Source organism: Numida meleagris, chromosome Z, assembly GCF_002078875.1.
Source record: "Numida meleagris isolate 19003 breed g44 Domestic line chromosome Z, NumMel1.0, whole genome shotgun sequence".
In the NCBI taxonomy this organism is placed as follows: domain Eukaryota; kingdom Metazoa; phylum Chordata; class Aves; order Galliformes; family Numididae; genus Numida; species Numida meleagris.
In genome coordinates, this window is record NC_034438.1 from 10,850,300 (window position 1) to 10,868,686 (window position 18,387).

The 18,387-nt window shown below is 39.6% G+C and overlaps 1 protein-coding gene across 25 annotated transcripts in view; it reads right to left on the bottom strand.

The window, feature by feature from the left end:
- The window catches only part of PRLR (prolactin receptor), a 203,920-nt gene that overhangs the window by 58,732 nt on the left and 126,801 nt on the right, over window positions 1–18,387 (bottom strand). For 15 of the 25 annotated variants that reach the window (XM_021379337.1, XM_021379338.1, XM_021379320.1 and 12 more), the window contains one exon: window positions 13,104–13,216. The exons of the other annotated variants lie outside the window; for them this stretch is intronic. The gene's annotated coding sequence lies outside the window, so the exon portion shown is untranslated. The remainder of the gene's footprint in view (window positions 1–13,103; window positions 13,217–18,387) is intronic. 25 annotated transcript variants of the gene reach the window in all.

Below are 18,387 nucleotides of genomic sequence, written 5' to 3' on the forward strand. Positions count from 1 at the left end.
AGCATGTGTTTATTTGGTGTAGACTCATTTTTGCTGATGTTGATGGATTTTTTACTTGCAAAGCAAGTGCAGTGCCATTCTGCATGCCACATGCCTGCAGAATATAAGCAGCTTGTGAATATTTGAAAAAAAAAGGTTGCACTCTGACTCAGAAGAATTTCTAGATCACAGAAAATGTAACATCTTTATTTTAAACATACCCCTGCTGAGTATGTGGAAACAATCTGGAAATGGGTTCAGAAAGATTCTGAGATGATAAAGCAAGAGGGTACCAGTAGCACCATCAGTTACTAAAATGATTATAAGATAAAATCATCATCTCTCTCTATTTGAATGTAAACAATAAAAATGAAATCCCAAATGCAAAGTTTTAGTCTTTCTCCATTGTCCTAATAAGTAAACAAAGAAGAGCCCAGAGTCCATTCTAATGAAACCGAAAATTCTCCTGAAAAATCTCATTTGAACAATAAATACTGTAAGACTGATTTTGTATTTTCTGATTTCTAAGAGACTATGTTTAATGCTATGGAAAGATAATCATTGTCATCTTGAACACTCACCTAGCATTCCCTATTTAACAACTAAAAATGCTCAAAGCCCCATCCAGCCTGGCCTTGAATGCTTCCAGGGAGGGGGCATCCATGGCCTTGCTGGGCAACATGTTCTGGTTCCTCACCACCCTCATCGTAAAGAATTTCCTCCTAATACCTAGTCTAAATCTACCCTCTTCCAGTTTCCCCTCGTCCTGTCACCGCCTGCCCTTTTAAAAAGTCCCTCCCAGGCATTCCTGTAGGCCCCCTTCAGGTACTGGAAGGCTGCTGTTAAGGTCCCCTCAGAGCCTTCTCTTCTCCAGGCTGAAGAGCTCCAGCTCTCAGCTTGTCCTCTTAGGGGAGATGATTTAGCCCTCCGATCACCTTTGTGGCCCTCTTCTGTACCTGCTCCAGCAACTCCATGTCCTTCCTACGTTGGGGGTTCCAGAACTGGAGGCAGTACTCCATGTGGGGTCTCACAAGAGCAGAGTAGAGGGGCAGAATCACCTCCCTTGACCTGCTGGTCACACTTCTCTTGATGCAACCCAGGATATGGTTGGCTTTCTGGGCTTCAAGTGCACACTGCTGGCTCATACTGAATCTTTCATCAACTGACACTTCCAAATCCTTCTTAGCACTGCTCTCAAGCCATTCTCCACCCAACCAGTATCTGTGCTTGGGATTGGCCCAACCCAGGTGCAGGACCTTGCACTTGGCCGTGTTGAACTTCATGAGGTTCGCATGGCCCCACCTCTCAAGCCTGGCCAGGTCCCTCTGGACAGCATCCCTTCCCTCCAGTGTGTCAACTGCACCACACACAGCTTGGTGTCAACTGCAAACTTGCTGAGGGTGCACTTGATCCCACTGTCCATGTCACCTACAAAGATGTTAAATAGCACTGGTCCCAACACCGATCCCTGAGGAACGCCACTCGTCACCGGTTTCCACTTGGACACCAAGCTGTTGACTACAACTTTCCGAGTGCACCAATCCAGCCAATTCCTTACCCAGTGAGTGGTCCATCCATCAAATCAATTTTTTCCAATTTGCTGACCAGGATGTCACGTGGGACAATGTCAAATGCTTTGTCCAGGTAGATGATGTCAGTTGCTCTTCCTTTATCCACTGATGCTGTAAGTCCACCATCAAAGGCCACAAAGTTTGTGAGGCATGACTTGCCCTTGGTGAAGCCATGTTAGTTACCACCAATCACTTCGTCTTTATTTTCCATGTGCTTTACTAGGGCCTTCAAGAAGATCAGCTCCATGATCTTGCTAGGCACAGAGGAATTTGGTGTTCTTCATGTCTGTCCAGCCTGAACTGACACAGCTTCACTAGCCCTATGACAAAGTGCCTGCTTACGGGCTGCTGGTGGGAGCTAATAAATGCAGCCTCTATCTTTGTGTTCCTGGGAATGCTGCTGTGTCCAAGGCACCTCTACAGATTGAATAAAAAATCTTTTTGGACCAACCAACATACAAAACCACTTCAGCTTGCATGGGTAATCTGAACACATCTGCTGCACTCAGACGGCATGAATAGAACAGAATTAAAAATATATATATCATACCTTTTAATATAATTTACAGCTTTCTGTCCCAGGACTGTTTTATCTCAGCTATGGAGATTTGTCCCAGAGCTTAACATGTCCAAACATTAAAAACATTCCTTTTATTTCTTGTACGTCCTTGTGATTCCTCTCGACACATCTACCTACTGCATTTTTGAATGCTTGCATCTACACATTTGGTCTTTGCACTGCTGGCTGGATTTTTCTCTATTGTCTTCAAGGACTCTCGAAGAAAACGTAGCATCACCCACTATTTTTCAGATGCTTCCCCTTATTCAGGTAAATATGCTACTACTTCTATACTAGCAGCAATGTTATATATCCATTAGTGTAAGCAGGCAATTTCAACTTCACTGAAGTAATAGCAATACAAAAAAAAATTAGTAAGAACAACTGATAATCCCCCCCCCCAAATTTGATAACTTCAGAATTTTTCTCAGATGTTATCAAATTACTGTTATTTCCATTTACAAGGAAGGCTTATCAAGAGAACAAAGGAGGTACTTTTGCCATCAATGTTTGTATGTTAAATATTATATTGCTTCCTGTATTTCAAAAAAAGTTAAATGAAATTTTAACCTTTATTTTGAAACATATTTGCTCTACTACCTTCCTTCCATTCTGTTTGTAAGCTGATGTACAGTTAGATGATTTTAAGGATTAAAATGAAGTTAACTCAAACTATTTTTGGACTGCATGATGATCTTACACAGGCCACAGATAAAAATAACTTGTATAACATTGCATTTTCATAAGTTGTTTTTCACATTTTGGGTTAAGATGCATTCCTGTGGATAGTGCCTTAAAAGTTAATCAAGCGAACAATCACAAATTAGAATGGAGTTTGGAAGCAATTCCAGAAGAAATTGCTGTAAATAGAACTACTCTTGGAAATGTTGAATTAACAGACTGGTTCTACAAGAAAAAAATCTCTGTGAAAAAAGTAATCCTGAATATCACAAAACTAACAGTGTGTGTTCAAGCCTTCACTGTATGTCCTGGCCAGATCAAGTGCTAACTTGTCCCTCAAATGTCTTTCATACTAAGGAAGGGAAGAGAAAATAAAAATGTTTACACTGACCTTAACACATTTGATTGAAATAGGTGCAGAACAATAACCTTCACAAATAGGTACAGAATGCAACCACAAGTTAGGGAGGGGTTGTATGAGTAACCAGAGTGAGACTGTACTGTCTCTCAAGGACAAAGCAGCTTAAATTTTCTCTAAGAAAGCATAGGGACTGGGTAGACCGACTCCAAGAGAGGACGGTGAAGCAGGAAAATAAGATTATTTTAAGCTGATTCTATGCACAAGCTGCTTTGTAGCAGCTGCACTTGTCTAAAAGGAAAATATATACATATTTTGAACATTGTAAATATAACATAGAAAATTCCAGATGTGATTTTTACAGCTAAGGAAGAGGCACTGCTGTATTCAAATCTTTACCAGTTTTATGCTTTTGTTTAACCACACAGCTAAAAGCAAGAATCACTTACAATGTGAACTGACTACTGACCACAAATATTGTTCAACTAATGATTTACACATCCAGGAAAGAAGTCCCCAGGTTTAGCACACCACCACTGTAAAGCACATTTACAAGACATTCTGCAGCCATGAGGTAACAAAGAAAGTATTTTCTTTTACTGCTCTGTTTCTACAAAAGCACTGTAACCCTCTTGCCAGTCACAAGCCAGCCATTCTGCTGTCTGCTTTTGTTAATCTAAACTCTCTAAAGCAAGCCCGTCTGCTCTGCAACCGGATCGTGCGAACAAACAAGGTCAGAATGAGAAGAAACTACCTTGTTGTCTTTGTTATTCTAAAACCTCATTGGCAAAGAAACACCACGTAGAGAAATATGAAGTTGAAAGAAAAACAGCCGATCAGATTACGGAAGCTATGAGGAAGACAGGAAAGAAATTAAGTTAGGAAGGATTTCTAGAAGTAGATACAGATAAAGGCATGTTTGGGACTGAATGTAACATAAAACTCCATGAAAAAGTGAATCCAAACATCACAGAGTTCAATGTTGTAAGTGCAAACCGTCAGCCTCTCCCACAGTGGAAAACAGCACTGCTACATAATGCAGAGGACTGGAAAATGTTATATCAAAAAAGTGGAATATATTACAGAAACTATTTTCTTTCCCAAAAATATTTCCTGTATGTTTTTTTTTCTACAGTCTGTGATTCAGTCACAAATGCAGTGACCCATTCCGCTAAATCCTGTATTTACTCAAAAAATTACCATTACCTTAAAGCATGGGAGTACTGTTTTAATGCAGCAAGTCTTTCAACTCTGAATATGGACATTTACTATAAGGCTGAATACAACAGCACACACATACAAATGAACCAGCTCATCATAACATCTTAAGAGTTTTATTATTGTGGAATACCAATTTTTAACCATCTTGTTTTCTATATGGCAGCTGGCATAGAGGAAAAAAAATAGAAAATACAGGCAAGCTGCCAAGATAGTTATTTAAAAATAAGGAAAGCATTATTAGAGGCAAAAAAATCAAGTCATTGGATGCCTTATCATCTTAAAAACCTTGGAAAAATGTCTATCGGAATTCTTTTAACTTCGGTTTTATTTAAACAAGATTATAAATATGAGATGAACTGGGACAAACTGATACAAAATTTGTAACAGCCTCAATTAAAATAACAACCACTTATTTCATAGCAATGAGACAAATAACTTTTGTGGGCTGACAAAGCAGATCTCACACACTCTTCAAGAAGAGACATAATTAGGTTTAGAGATATGAATTAAAAAACTTCTCCAAAATATTTTTTGAAAATTAGATCCTGAGGTTTCATTCTTTTCCTGCTGCATTACCCATCTAGTTAGAAGAGCTGCAATAGCAGAGCAACAGAGGCAGCAGGTGGGTAATACTGATACAGATCAAGCTCCTATTGCAGATCCTGATATTACTGCAGCCCAGAAAGGGGAGACCTCCAGCAAGAAGCTAGAAAGGCAACTGGGCTGCAGAGCAAGAGTCCAAGGAGTCTGGAACGTGAGGGAGAACATTTGTGCTCTAATGATCCAAGTGTCTCCTTATACTTCTGCATATAGGACTCAAGTTACAATATTCAAACTTCAGGGAAAGGACAACAAATTACCTTTGGGTATCTCAGGAGCGCTCCTGAACAAAGAATGTATAGCTGTGAAAAGAGGGACCATAATGCTGGTGTGAATCAGGCATGTTTTCATGATGCTGGATACAGCAGGTCTTTCTAGCTACACCAGTGGCATATATGCAGAAGCCTAAGCTTAAACACCTTGGAAATTTTCAAGATCAAAAAATAAGCACCTGACAGATTTTGCAAATGCTGGACTTACATGCTTTGATTTTGTGTAATACTCAGCACTTGCAGTCAACAGGAGAAAGTTCAGAAGATTATTTCTATCCAGAGGTAACAAACCCTAACAGATACAGTGTTTTCCAGCTTAACTTCTGTCTGCTTCTTCCAAGTAGCTTCCACAAGCTTGCAATAATCCCCCACTTGCTGGATCTTATTTTCAAATTCAGCAGCATATTAATTAGAAAATCTAGTGAAAATTCTTTATTATCTTGCCAAAAGCCAATTAACTGATCCTGACATTCCAAATTTAAATATATATAGCTATCGTGTTCTGTTCTGCTTAATCATACCAAAGCCTAATAATCGTCAGGGTAAGTACGGATCCCAACTAAAATATTGATCATTAAGGTTGGTATGATATAAGATCAGGATAAGCTGATCTTAAAATCTGAAGGAGGAAATGATTAATCATGATATTGCTTGGCTGTGATGTGCACATCTTTAAAATGTCTAAAGAGTTTATCCAACATCATTTTGTCCAGGAAAACAACTGTTACTAATAGTATATTGAAACAGTGAATAATATTTATTTCCTTGTTCTGTATTAAGAATATAGATTTTCCTTCTTGCCCACTCTCTTTCTAATTAAGCTAGCTATTACATCTACCTCTGAGAAACGGAGAGTTGGCTTGGAAGTACTCTTTCAACAAAACAGCAACTGCACAAAGTGGAGTTCAGACATACTGCACCCGTGAGACTGCAACAAGACTAAAACTCTTATAAGACTATTTAAAATCTTGCAAAACTGTCTGGAGTAACTACTGTTACCAAAATCAGTTTTATTGTATTCCAAAACAGTCCAATTGTATTCCATTTCAGTCTGGAGAAGAGGAGGCTCAGGGGAGACCTTATCACTCTCTGTAAATACCTGAAGGGAGGTTGCAGTGAGCTGGGGGTCAGCATCTTCTCTCTTGTAACTAGTGACAGGATGAGGGGGAATGGCTTCAAGTTGTGCCAGGGGAGATTTAGGCTGGACATTAGGAAACACTACTTTTCTGAAAGAGTGGTCAGGCGCTGGAACGGGCTGCCCAGGGAGGTGGTAGAGTCACCGTCCCTGGAGGTGTTCAAGAAACATTTAGATATAGCGTTGAGAGACATGGTTTAGTGGGGTTATTGGTGGTAGGTGGATGGTTGGACTGGATGATCTTGTAGGTCTTTTCCAACCTAGCTAATTCTATGATTCTATGATTCTATGAAAAGAAAAGACTTCAGGGTCTTCACTTTTCCCTTTTAAGTACAAACCGTTCATTTAAATTATTTCTAATTTTTAGTTCAGTATTTTTGGTGTCTGTGAATGCTAACGCATTATTTTTCCACCAACAGAAGTTGGATACAGAAATGATAACAGCATTTGGTAACCACAGGCAAATAAGTCAATTAAACCTTGTAATTAACGTGTAAAGAAAGTACATCTGCAATAGGGAAACTACTCTAGTTTTAATTCTCCACTTAAAAATACTACAAGGAAAAAAAATCAAGTAAGATATTCACATTTTTCTTATTTACATTAATAGACTTTCTCTAACGGGTCAGACAGAATTTCACCTTGGTCATTATCTTATCTCTAACAATGACCAGTAATAAAAACATGGAAAATAGTTCTCCATGTTAAATACTAAGTTACTGAATTTGCTACACCAGTCCCATGTATGCTTTAATCTCTTTTTCTTTTGCTCCATGTTGTCCATACAGAAGAGTTTCACTGAATTTAGAGACAGCTGAAGTTGAACACAGTACTTCTAAATTGGAGTTAGTACCTTTCTGTTTTCTTGGGTAAAATATCAAAAGCCCACAAAACTCCAATTAAGAGGTTCTCTGTGGAATGGAATCTATGGAAAACATGCATGATAAGAAATGAAATTATTTGACAGAAGACCAGACGTATCTCCTTGATCTCACTGCCACTTGTGCCAACTTTAATTGGAATAATTCTCACATAGTGAGTAAGGACATGTTCTCAAACAAGAGGAAAAACTGTGATGCAGCAAAAGAGAACAATTAGTCAGAAATTAATGATCAAGCTGTCTGAAGGTTGCACCCATATCTCCACATTCAGTGTCATCCTTGAAAGTTAGTCTCGAAGTGTTTGCTAATTACAGTGTAATTTCAAGCAACTTTTTAGGCTAACCAATTTATTTTTCCTTTTATGGTTAAATCATAAATGTCTTTCTCATTCAGATGAACCGTAATCCAGAAAAGTTAACTTTTGGAGGTATTATTTACATAAAAATTTACCTGGTGAACAAAAATTTCAAATCTTTTCCTTCAAGAATGGCAACATTTTGAATATTTCCAATAGTTACCTTGCATTTACTTCACAGCAAAATGAAAAATCCGTGTCAGTTCAGACTAAGAACTTTTGTTATTCCAGATATTGATTTAATGTGAAAATTCCCACTTTGTTTTTTCCTTCCACAGTTCACAATATTTTAAATCATCACACTCTGAACACTTGTCATACAGTGGCAAGGATCAAATTCAATCTCAAATTCATTTCCATTTTTCTCTGAAGGTGTAGCTTGCCCCACTGGAGCCCAGTAAACATGCTACAAAGGGGCTGCATGCTGTACAGGCCTTGCAAAACCGCAAGACAGATGCTGGTCAGGCTTACTTTCGACTTGTGTTGGCTTGTTTAACTTTTTTTTTTTGGTCTTGTTTAGCTGTAGTAAAATTTTTTCTTTTATTTTTATTAGTAGCAACTAATTATTCTCGTATGATGAAATATTTAATAATAATTTAATAATGATACAGTGCAGAGGAGTACAGGCATGGGGGTACAAGCAGTCACTTGAGATCTCAGGGGCTATAAACAACTCAACAACGAAACAGTTAAAGAGTTGAGCAAAATGAAAAGAATGAAAAACAAGGTTCAAAATATGTAAAATGCACCCCGCAAATCTGGATGTAACATAAACTTGTGACCAATATGAATAAATAGCGAGGTGCAGACCATTAGAAAACATGTAATAGTGGATTAAAGTGTAAGCTATAGAAGGGGAAGAAGAAACCAAGAATATTAGTATCATATTCCTCCTAGCGAAGTAGTAGTCCCACCATCAGCATTTCACTCCTGATGGTGAAGGAGTGATGATTTCCTGCAGTGCCCCCTGCTTCCTTTCTGCTCAAGGCAGACCAGCAATATTTACCTTACCAGTTAGGGGGGCAGCAAAGGGATGAGCATAACAAAGAAAAGGAGGTATATACTAGGAACTGTATGCATTACAATTTTAGTTGTATTAATAGTGCTGAGAGTTTTTCCTACATTGTATTATTTCTTTTTTTTTCTGAAAGAATTAGATTATTTGATTAGACTATTAAGATTTCTATTATAATAAAAATAAATCCACAGCTTTACATGTAAGGAAAGTTTCCTTTTTGCCTATTACAAAATTTAGAACACAGCATTCCTTTTACCTACAACTTATTTAAACATTCTATTTTTTTTTTAGCTTCCTGACTAGTTCTCTTTAATATCTCATGTTACTTCTGACAGGAGGGATGTTTGATAGCTGTTTTTCATGTGCAATCTCTTTGATTTCCCTAAAATCCATATCATATTATATACAGAAACAAAATGACTATAACGAATACAGCAACATCATATGACTGTATTTCTGATACAGAACAGAGATACGTAAGTCATAACAACTCCTACTTCTTTGCTTTTACTGACCTTTGATGCATGTTTTTTTCCTCATAGAAAAAATGGTATGTGTAGTTGCCTGCACAAACAGGAGAAGAGGTAAATTTGAAAGTTTTATCTATGAAGCTTAATTTACAGGCTGAGTTTTACAACCAGTTCATATAGTGCCTTCTCATGTTGTCATGGTTTTGTGATTTTCGGTTGTTGGTATTCCACATCATAACATCATGTAGTGTATGTACCTGGTTCTCAGAAGAGAAGGACTACTACATTCCCCAGGATACTTTGCTCCTCTGTTACCATTTCCGGACAGAGGGAAAAGATAAAAACTTGCAGGTCATGAGACCTCGGCCCTTCTCTTTCCGCCCATCTCTCGTCCTGGCAGCACCTCGCTCCCCAGCCGTCTTATCGTCGGTAGTAGAGTAAGGCCTACCTTGATTTTTGGACATTCTCTCTCTGTATTGGATTTATCAGCGTAAATTGTTATTGTATTGTATTATAGTGTGTTGTTTTGCATTCTGATATCTTATTTAGTAAATTAGTTTGTTTCTCCTCAGATTGTTGCCATTGTTCTTTGCTCTCAGGGCCATCTCCTTACCCTTTTTCCCTTTTTCCCTTTTCCCGGGGCGTGGGTCCGTGGGTCCCCCGTCTCATTCGTCACAGAACCGGGCCAAACGCCCATAAACCATTGACACATGTACATTCTTCAGCTGGAACTGCTTATGTAGTCAATTATCCGTTTTAGCATTTGTTTCTAATAGTGTTCATAATGCGTAAACCATGCTTTAGAAACAAGACAGTTGCTGGACTGGACAACTGACTAATGCGCAGTTTAGTGTGATGTTGCTATAGCAACGAAAAAGATGAAATAATATGTCATATATTATTTACACATTGCTTGGAACATACAGCTTTCTAAAATCCATTAGCCAAGCAGAGGGTGCTGTTATGGAGGAGATGAGGATGTCTTAAAGCATTCTAAAATAGTTTCCATTGTTCTGGAGGTGCAGGGACGTAAATAAATCAGAGTGAAGTATTGAAAAATAAAGGAGTCTTACTTTCTGAGCACATTATATCAGTATTTCTGATTTTACAGTTACCAGAAGATTTGTGAGCATACGTCTAGATCATGGACAGATAACCTAGACTTTTTACCTTACAAGTGCACATTCGTGTTCCACAGCAAGGCATGCAGAAATCTTCTAGAGCTTGTGATACACACAGAAAAACTACTACTGTCTGAATGAAGGCTCAAGGAGTTCTCAAAATGGAGGCTACGACCTTGCTCCAAATAGATTTCCTCAGCACATACCTCTACCAGTCCTCCACTACAGCTAATTGTCTCTCCTACTCCCTGCAGGTGCATACACGAACTGATACGAAAACAAAACCAGTGTGATAGTGGTGGTGAGGGAAAATAAACATAGCAGACATATTGGGAAATACATATTGGCAGATTTCATGAAGAAAGCTGTTTATGCACTGTTTGCAAATAATCTGGAAAACATGCAGTTTATAATGGTACCACGAAAAACAGTACCCAGGATGGGGTTAAAATTTTAGATTCACCAACAAAGTGCACATTTTGGATAAGACAGTGAGCAAAACATCTGGAAAGGAGTCTGGAGATGTTTTCCAGACCACAGCAGAAAGATTAATGACCCAGAGTCTGTCAAGCTAAAATGGAAGCTTACAGAGGGACTGGAGAAGGTTTTGATTTAAGAAAAAAAGAAATAAAAAGAAGGGCAGTAGAACAATCTATAAGTGGATAGGCCTGCTGCTCATTGTCAGAAATGGATATAATTCTTTGCTTATTTATAAACACAAGAGAGTTTCATAATTATGTAAAAAGGGAACATTTTGTGCTGCCAGCAGAAGAAATTCTGTAAGCAATGTATGATGCCCAGTCTTTTTCTACATCTGAAGTACCAGAGGGATACTGGCAGTTGCATTCAGAAGAGAGACAAGTTCCTGCACGTTTGAGACACTCCCTGACAGCACTAAAACAGTGAAACGTTTTTGGTGCCCAATGCCTACTATACTTTCCATAGCATCCTCCTCCACAGTGGAGAACACGGTAAAATATATCATTTCAGGGTTGGAGGTAAAGGCAACATGAATCCAAGTGGAGTATGGTACCTTCCTTATTTTATTTAAGAAGTTTGGATAGGATCATACTTTTGAAAATGCTGTTACATGGCCATATGCCACAAATGGACTAGGACACCAGTGTAAGATAAAAGTAAAGGAACTATGACTATCACAGGTCTGAAGACTGGGAAGAGAAGTTGCAGGGAAGAACTATTCTTAGAGGTGTTCACTCTGGAGAGAACTACAGAGCCTGTAACTGCGCCTAAATTAATGTGATGATGACATCCTTGGAGGTTAATGGCAAAAATTTTATTCACATAACTGTTGGTATTCTTTTACCATGGTACATGGTGATTCCAAAAAAAAAATCTCATCTCACCATGAACTCATCTAGTTTTACATCTCAGAAATGTGACATAGTTAAAAGCTAAATTAATTCAGCTAGGACATCCCATCTTCATTCTGGCAAGGATATCTACACTACTGAGCTTACCGGCCTCCACCCAGTCTGTATATTGGCTCACATTCAAAGAGATCCCCCTCTCTTTGGAAGAATCCATCTAAAAAAACTGAGCCAATCAAGAAAAGAAACAGAGCTTCAGTCTCTTGTAATGTTCCAGTATCACCTATTACAAGTGACAAAGATCCCAAGACAATGCAATAGATAATGGCTCATGAGATCATGAGAAGGAGTTCCTAAGGACTTTGCAAAGGATGGGGCAGAGCTCTGAAACAGGACAGAAGCTCAATGTCATGCCTTGTCATGCTCTTACAGTGAAATCTTCATTGTAACACTTGCTGAATGTGCTTTCAGCCAGTAAGGAAAACCACGTGTGCTAACAAGTACACACATGCAAGGCTGTCAGGAGGTCCTCTGGCCAAATGGAGGAGGTTGATTAGAACAAGGACTGGCAGCCTTGCCCAATGGTGTTTTCCAAATAATCCTTGCAGATTGAGGCCAGGGACCCTGCCATATCATGCCATCTCTTCTTGTAAGGCATTCCAAGCTGTACGAGTAATCTCTTCACTCAAACACCAATACACATTTCCAGCAAAGGGAGTCCTGGCTTTCGGTGAGTGCATCATGACCTAAATTAAAGGCAAGCCTGCAGCATCCTAAAGAAGACAGGGCAGCTCCAATTCTGCACTCTACAAATATCAGAAGAAGTAGGTATAGGGTAACAACTAGCTTACAGAACACTTGGACTGGAAAGGGGTAAATATGTGTGTCATTCCTCGATTGCTACTGAGTGTTAGCTTTTATGGAAGCTGCTAATTTGCCCTTGACAGAGAAGCAATCACTGAAAGTCTGGGTAGCAATGAAAAAGACTTTTATAAAAAATAAGAGAAAAATCCCTGCTGAAAAAAATAAGTGGAGGCAAAAAATTCATTCACATATAGTTAAGTGTTCTGTATTCTCCCATCACACTGTTCCTTGTGCAAAGGACATTCTGAGTCTAGACACAAATTAATGCTAGCTAAGGGTTGTAGTTCAATCTGGCAGACAGCTAAGCACCACAAAGAGATTTGCTCACCTCTCTGCACAGCAGAATGGAGGAGAGAACTGGAAAAGACTAGAAGTATGAGAACTTGTGGTTTGAGATAAAGACAGCTTAATAAGAACAAACAAAAGAAAGAATGAGAGAAGGGAAGAAAGAAAGAGAGAATGGTAGAAAAAAAAGAAAGGAAGAAAGAGCAGAAATTAAGGAAAACAACAGAAAATAAACAAAGAAGGTATAGAAACAAAGGAGGAACAGAAACAAAGAAGAAGGAAACTCAAGTGATGCACAGTGCAATTGCTCATCACCAGTCCTGAACAATGCCCAGCTACACCCTCAGCAGCAGCAGCCCCCCAGCCAACTTCCTGAGTTTTCAATTGTTCAGCACGATACGATACCATGTGGTGTCAGCCATCCCTCTTGCTGTTTGTGAGTCAGCTGCCAAATGCCCACCCAGACACTTTCAGCACTCCCAGCAGGAAAGGAGAAGAAGATAAGATGAATAATGTTCCTGTGTTGAGAAGAAAGAGAAAGAAAATGCAAGAACAATCACGGTGCTGAAAATCCTAAGCATAATCCTAAGAGACTATTGGCTTTGTAACCAAACTCAGTTTCAGGCTTGACGACAGCTTAGGAGCGGTCCTGGAGTCACAGGCAGGAAGGGTAATTACTTCTTACTGTCCTTTCATGGACTGCAGTGTCTAGCTGCTTTCTGATAGTTTTATCAAACTTTGTATTAAGTTTGCATTGATATTAATTAGTATTAATAGAAAATTTCTATTCAGTTTTATCAACAATACTAATAGGTCTTAAACCACCTGATAGTGCATTCAGTAGGTATGTTATGAGAAGCTGTCATCAGAGTAGGAGAACATACCACATGACAGCAGATGGCAAGTGTAAGTAATAACAGTCTAGGACAGAACATTCATGTCTTGACTGTAAAGCTTTGCGTGGGAACAAGTTAACAACACAACCTATAAAGAGGCTCTGAAATTCTGAAATATCCAAATCACAGTGTTTCTCAAAACATACTATGAAGCTGAGCATGAATTGCTTATAAGAGCTTGAAGTAGACCAGAGTATGACACAATGATGTCAGCAGAACCATAGCTTCCCCAGAGAACAGCCATGGTTACATGTTTCTCACCAAAACTCTGACAGTCATGTCATCTCCCTGGAAACCAGCAGAGATGTCAGCAATGACCAAAGCTCTGAATAGTTAGTGGATGGTCTTCACCATACAGTCATAGAATCACAGACTAGTTTGAGTTGGATAGGATCTTTAAAGGTCATCCAGTCCAAATCCCTTGCCATGGGCAGGGACATATCTCACTAGATTAGGTTGCTCAAAGTCCTATCCAACCTGGCCCTGAACACTTCCAGGGATGAGGAAGCTGTAACTTCTCTGTTCCACAGTCGTAGCCCTCTCACTGGAAAAAAAAAAAAAAAAAAAAGCTTCCTTATATCCAATCTAAAACTATTCTCTTTCAGTTTAACGTGGTTGCCCCTTGTCCTGTCAGTACAGGCTCTGGTACAAAGTCTACCTCCATCATATAAACCTTTCTATAAATGAAAGGCTGCAATAATTTCTCAATGGAGCCTTCTCTTCTCCAGGCTAAATAACCTCAGCTCTTCCAGGCTTTCTTTATAGGAAAGGTATTCCAGCCCTCTGATCATGTTTGTGACCCTCCTTTGGATCTGCTTCAACAGCTATCTTCTTCCTAGTACTGGTGACTCCACAACTGGATGCAGCATTCCAGGTGGGATCTCGTAAGACCAGAGAAGAGTGGGAGAATCACGTCCCTCAACCTGCTAGCCATACTTCTTATGCAGTCTAGAATGCAATTAGCTTTCTGGGCTGCAAGTACACACTTCCAGCTCGTGCTCATTTTTCATCCTCCTAAAAGTATTCCTAAATACTTTCTGCAACACTGTTTTCAATGGATTCATCTAATAGTCTATACTGATACTGAGGATTGCCCTGATCAAGGCACAGGACCTTGCACTTGGCCTTATAGAACCTCATGCGGCTCACATGAGAATGTTTGCTATAGGAATGGTTAGGTTAACAGAGCTTACAAACAGTAAAATAGCCCAAGGTCTTTAAGGATTATATTGTCACTGAATTCCAGAAAGTGTTGTCTACCCGCTTCTTTACTAGTATGGATGTCCAGGAACAGCTCTGAAAAGGCAGAATGCCTAATTTAGAATTTGAGAAACAAGGCCCAGAAGGGTCTTCCACATCCTGAAATGATGTTCAGTGCCTGAAAGAATGATGTATCAGCAGATGCCAGCATGATCTCACTGTTGTAATCACTGTACAGTTCAGTTGTTTTCTCAGCGAAACAGACAGCAAGCAATTCTGCATTGCTGAGTGATACTGTCTCAGCCACAAAAATAAGGAAACTTGCTGACCTTGCAGTCAGCCTGCCAGCTTCTTGTCCCTCTCCAGTTTCACGGGTATCAGTTTATTGACAGCAAACTGACTCAACAAAATCAAATGTTGACATTTAAGTAATTAGGGCAACCTATACAGGTTTACATGTTTAGATTATGAAGTAATCTAGTACAAATGAGGCCAGTGCTCTTGGATATTATTAGCAGTAATGCAGGATTTCTGGGGCAGCTATTCTGCTCAGATGTCCTCTATCCAGTTTGGATGGAGCCAGAGGATTCTGAAGTGTCTAAGTAACTCTAAACAACTTAAATTCCAAATGATGAAACAGTTGTTTCATTAAACAGTGACCTCCAGCATCACTGTATGGAGGAGTCTCTCACTATATCAGAGAAGCTGCTGGGCCTAGGGAGTTTACAACCAACATATTTGTTTCCCAATACTGGAAAGAAGCAGGTACTAGAGTGTGTGGTCTTATGATTTACTTAGGGAAATTTACGCCTGATTTTCTTTTGAAAGTACACAATTTAGGCACAATATTTTGTCTAGATGTGTGGAAGTGACTACCAAAGAGATTTTGAAAGACATTAATTTAATCAACAAGCGCAAGTCCTAAAATACTGGGAGAGCAAGTAACAAATATAATTACCAGAATCACAGAATCCTAGAATATCCTGAGTTGGAAGGGACCTACAAAGATCACTGAATCACAGAACTGTAGGGATTGGAAGGGAACTCTAGAGATCATAGAGTTCAACCCCTCCGCTAAAGCAGGTTCCCTACAGTAGGTCGCATAGGTAGGCGCCCAGATGGGTCTTGAAAATCTCCAAAGAAGGAGATTCCAGTGCTCTGTCAACCTCACTGTAAAGAAGTTCTGCATATTTGTGTGGAACTTCCTATGTTCCTGTTTTTGGCCACTGCACCTTGTCCTATCACAACACACCACTGAAAAGAGTCTGGCTTCATCTGATTGCCTCCCACAATTTAGATATTTATAAACATTGATCAGATCTCCTCTCAGTCTTCTCTTCCCTAGGCAGAACACACCCAGGTCTGTTTCCTTGCATGGGAGATGCTCCAGATCCTTTATCATCTTTGTCACCAACTGCTGGACACTTTCTAGGAGACATCTGTCTTTTCTGAACTGAGGAGCCCAGAACTGGACACAGTACTCCACATGCGGTTTCATCAGGTCTGAGTAGAGGGGGAGGATCACCTACCTGGACATGCTGGCTGCACTTTTTTTAACACAAGCCAGGAAACAATTGGCCTTGGTCACAAGGGCACACTGCTGGCTCATGGACAACTTGTTACCACCAGGACACCCAGGTCTTTCTCCACTGAGCTCCTTTCCAGTAGGTCAGCCCCTAAACTGTACTGGTGCATACAGTTATTCCTCTGTAGGTGCATGACTCTACACTTGCTCTTGCTGAATCTCATCTCCACCCAACTCTCTAGTCTGTCCAGGATCATCAAGTCCAGCTTCTGGCTTCATGCAGGTCCATCCAAAATCCAAACCCAATGTCTGAGAGTGTTGTCCAAACCCTCTGTGAGCTCCACCAGTTCAGGGCCATGCCTGCTGCCCTGGGCAGCCTGTTCCATGCCCATTGCCCTCTGGGGCAGAGCCTTTCCCTAACACCCGGCCCTCCCCTGGCACAGCTCCATGCTGTTCCCTCGGGCCCTGTCGCTGTCACAGTGAGCAGAGCTCAGCGCTGACCTCCGCTCTCTGTGAGGAGCTGCAGCTGCCATGAGGCCTCCCCTCAGCATGCTCTGCTCCCCCAGCATGCTCTGCTCTGGGTACCAAAACAAAGAAAATACATCAAAACAAGTACATAGCACATTAGGTTTTGTGGGTTAAGAAAAAAAAATAAGTGGTGTAGGCTTTCATACAGAAAACACTGATTTTAAGGGAAAGGTATGTAAGCGTTTCCATAGCTTGTGCTTTTCCTCTGCAGCATTGCTCACATTTGCATCTTGTAAAAGTAATAGCTTTGATGAGCAGTGGTGGCTACAGAGCTTCTTTCCAACAACGTATTGTATTTTGGATTAACTTATCCTAAAAAGTCTGTATACGTACCTGTTTTCTCTAAGCCCCACCATTCTCTGAGAGCCAGGGAAGGCCTTGACAGGCCTTTGGATACCTTCCTGTGCTCCAAAGAGAACCCTGCCTGACAAGTATACCCTCCTCATTTCTTAATCCAAAAATGGTATTTTTTTAAAGGTTTTTTTTTTTCTTTTTTTTCTTTCTTATTTTGTTCCCAGCTTTGAATATACAACTATGTCACTCTGGCCAGAATCCTGAAAGTGTATTACTGTTCAGAAGATATAATCCTGAAATATTTGTTTGGAAGATGTTCATTTCAGAACTGGCTTCAAGTTTATTCTCACAGTTCCTGTAAAGCTTGATGAATATGCACTCATAATGCATTCTTAAAACCAAATGTGTGATAATTGCACTGCATGGGATAAAGGAATATTGAAGTATTCATAAAATTAAGTCATTCTTCTTATATCACTATTTAGCAGTCTTCTAGGTATCACCTTCTTTTCCTGATAAAATAAAACTAGAAATTGGGCACCTCAGCTTGAATAAAGAAAAAAAAAACAGTTGCAGAGGTTGCGAGGGTTGCTGCTGATGAGCTCCCTTCAAATCCCACTGTGAATTTAGAGGGTGGTAGCAATCAGTAGGTATTTGCAGTTGCTTGAACTGTTAATACTCTTTAGAAACAGCACTTGTTACTTTGTAATGCAGAATAAATCTTATCTTGATCATGATGTTGGAGATCCTCCAGGGATTAGCTTTATTCAAAGAGTTTATAAGGATTATCAAAGATATTTCAACTTGGGAATTTTCTATCCTGACAGAAGCAAAATCAAATCCTTTATACTTTGAAGTGAAAAGCACCTGTTTCAACCCTGCTGATGGGAGTGAACTGAGCTGAACAATGAAAGACAATGAAAAAAATGGAACTCTTGATTGTCACTTACACAAGGAGGGGTAGGGAAAGAGAAAAGACTACAGAAAAACACTCAAAGGTTAGCATAGCTCTAATCAGAGGCATGCCTATGGAAATCAGGGCAGACATCACCATGCTCAAGACTCCATACATACTACTCCACACTCAACTTAAATCTTGCACAAGAGTCTGACAGAACTCAGAATACCAAAAGCTACCCTTGCTCACACATTTAAATCACGTACAGGTACTGAATTTGAAGGGATATATCAGTTTCATTTTTGGTGTATAACAGAAAAGTATGAACTATGACTTAAATTTCATTTA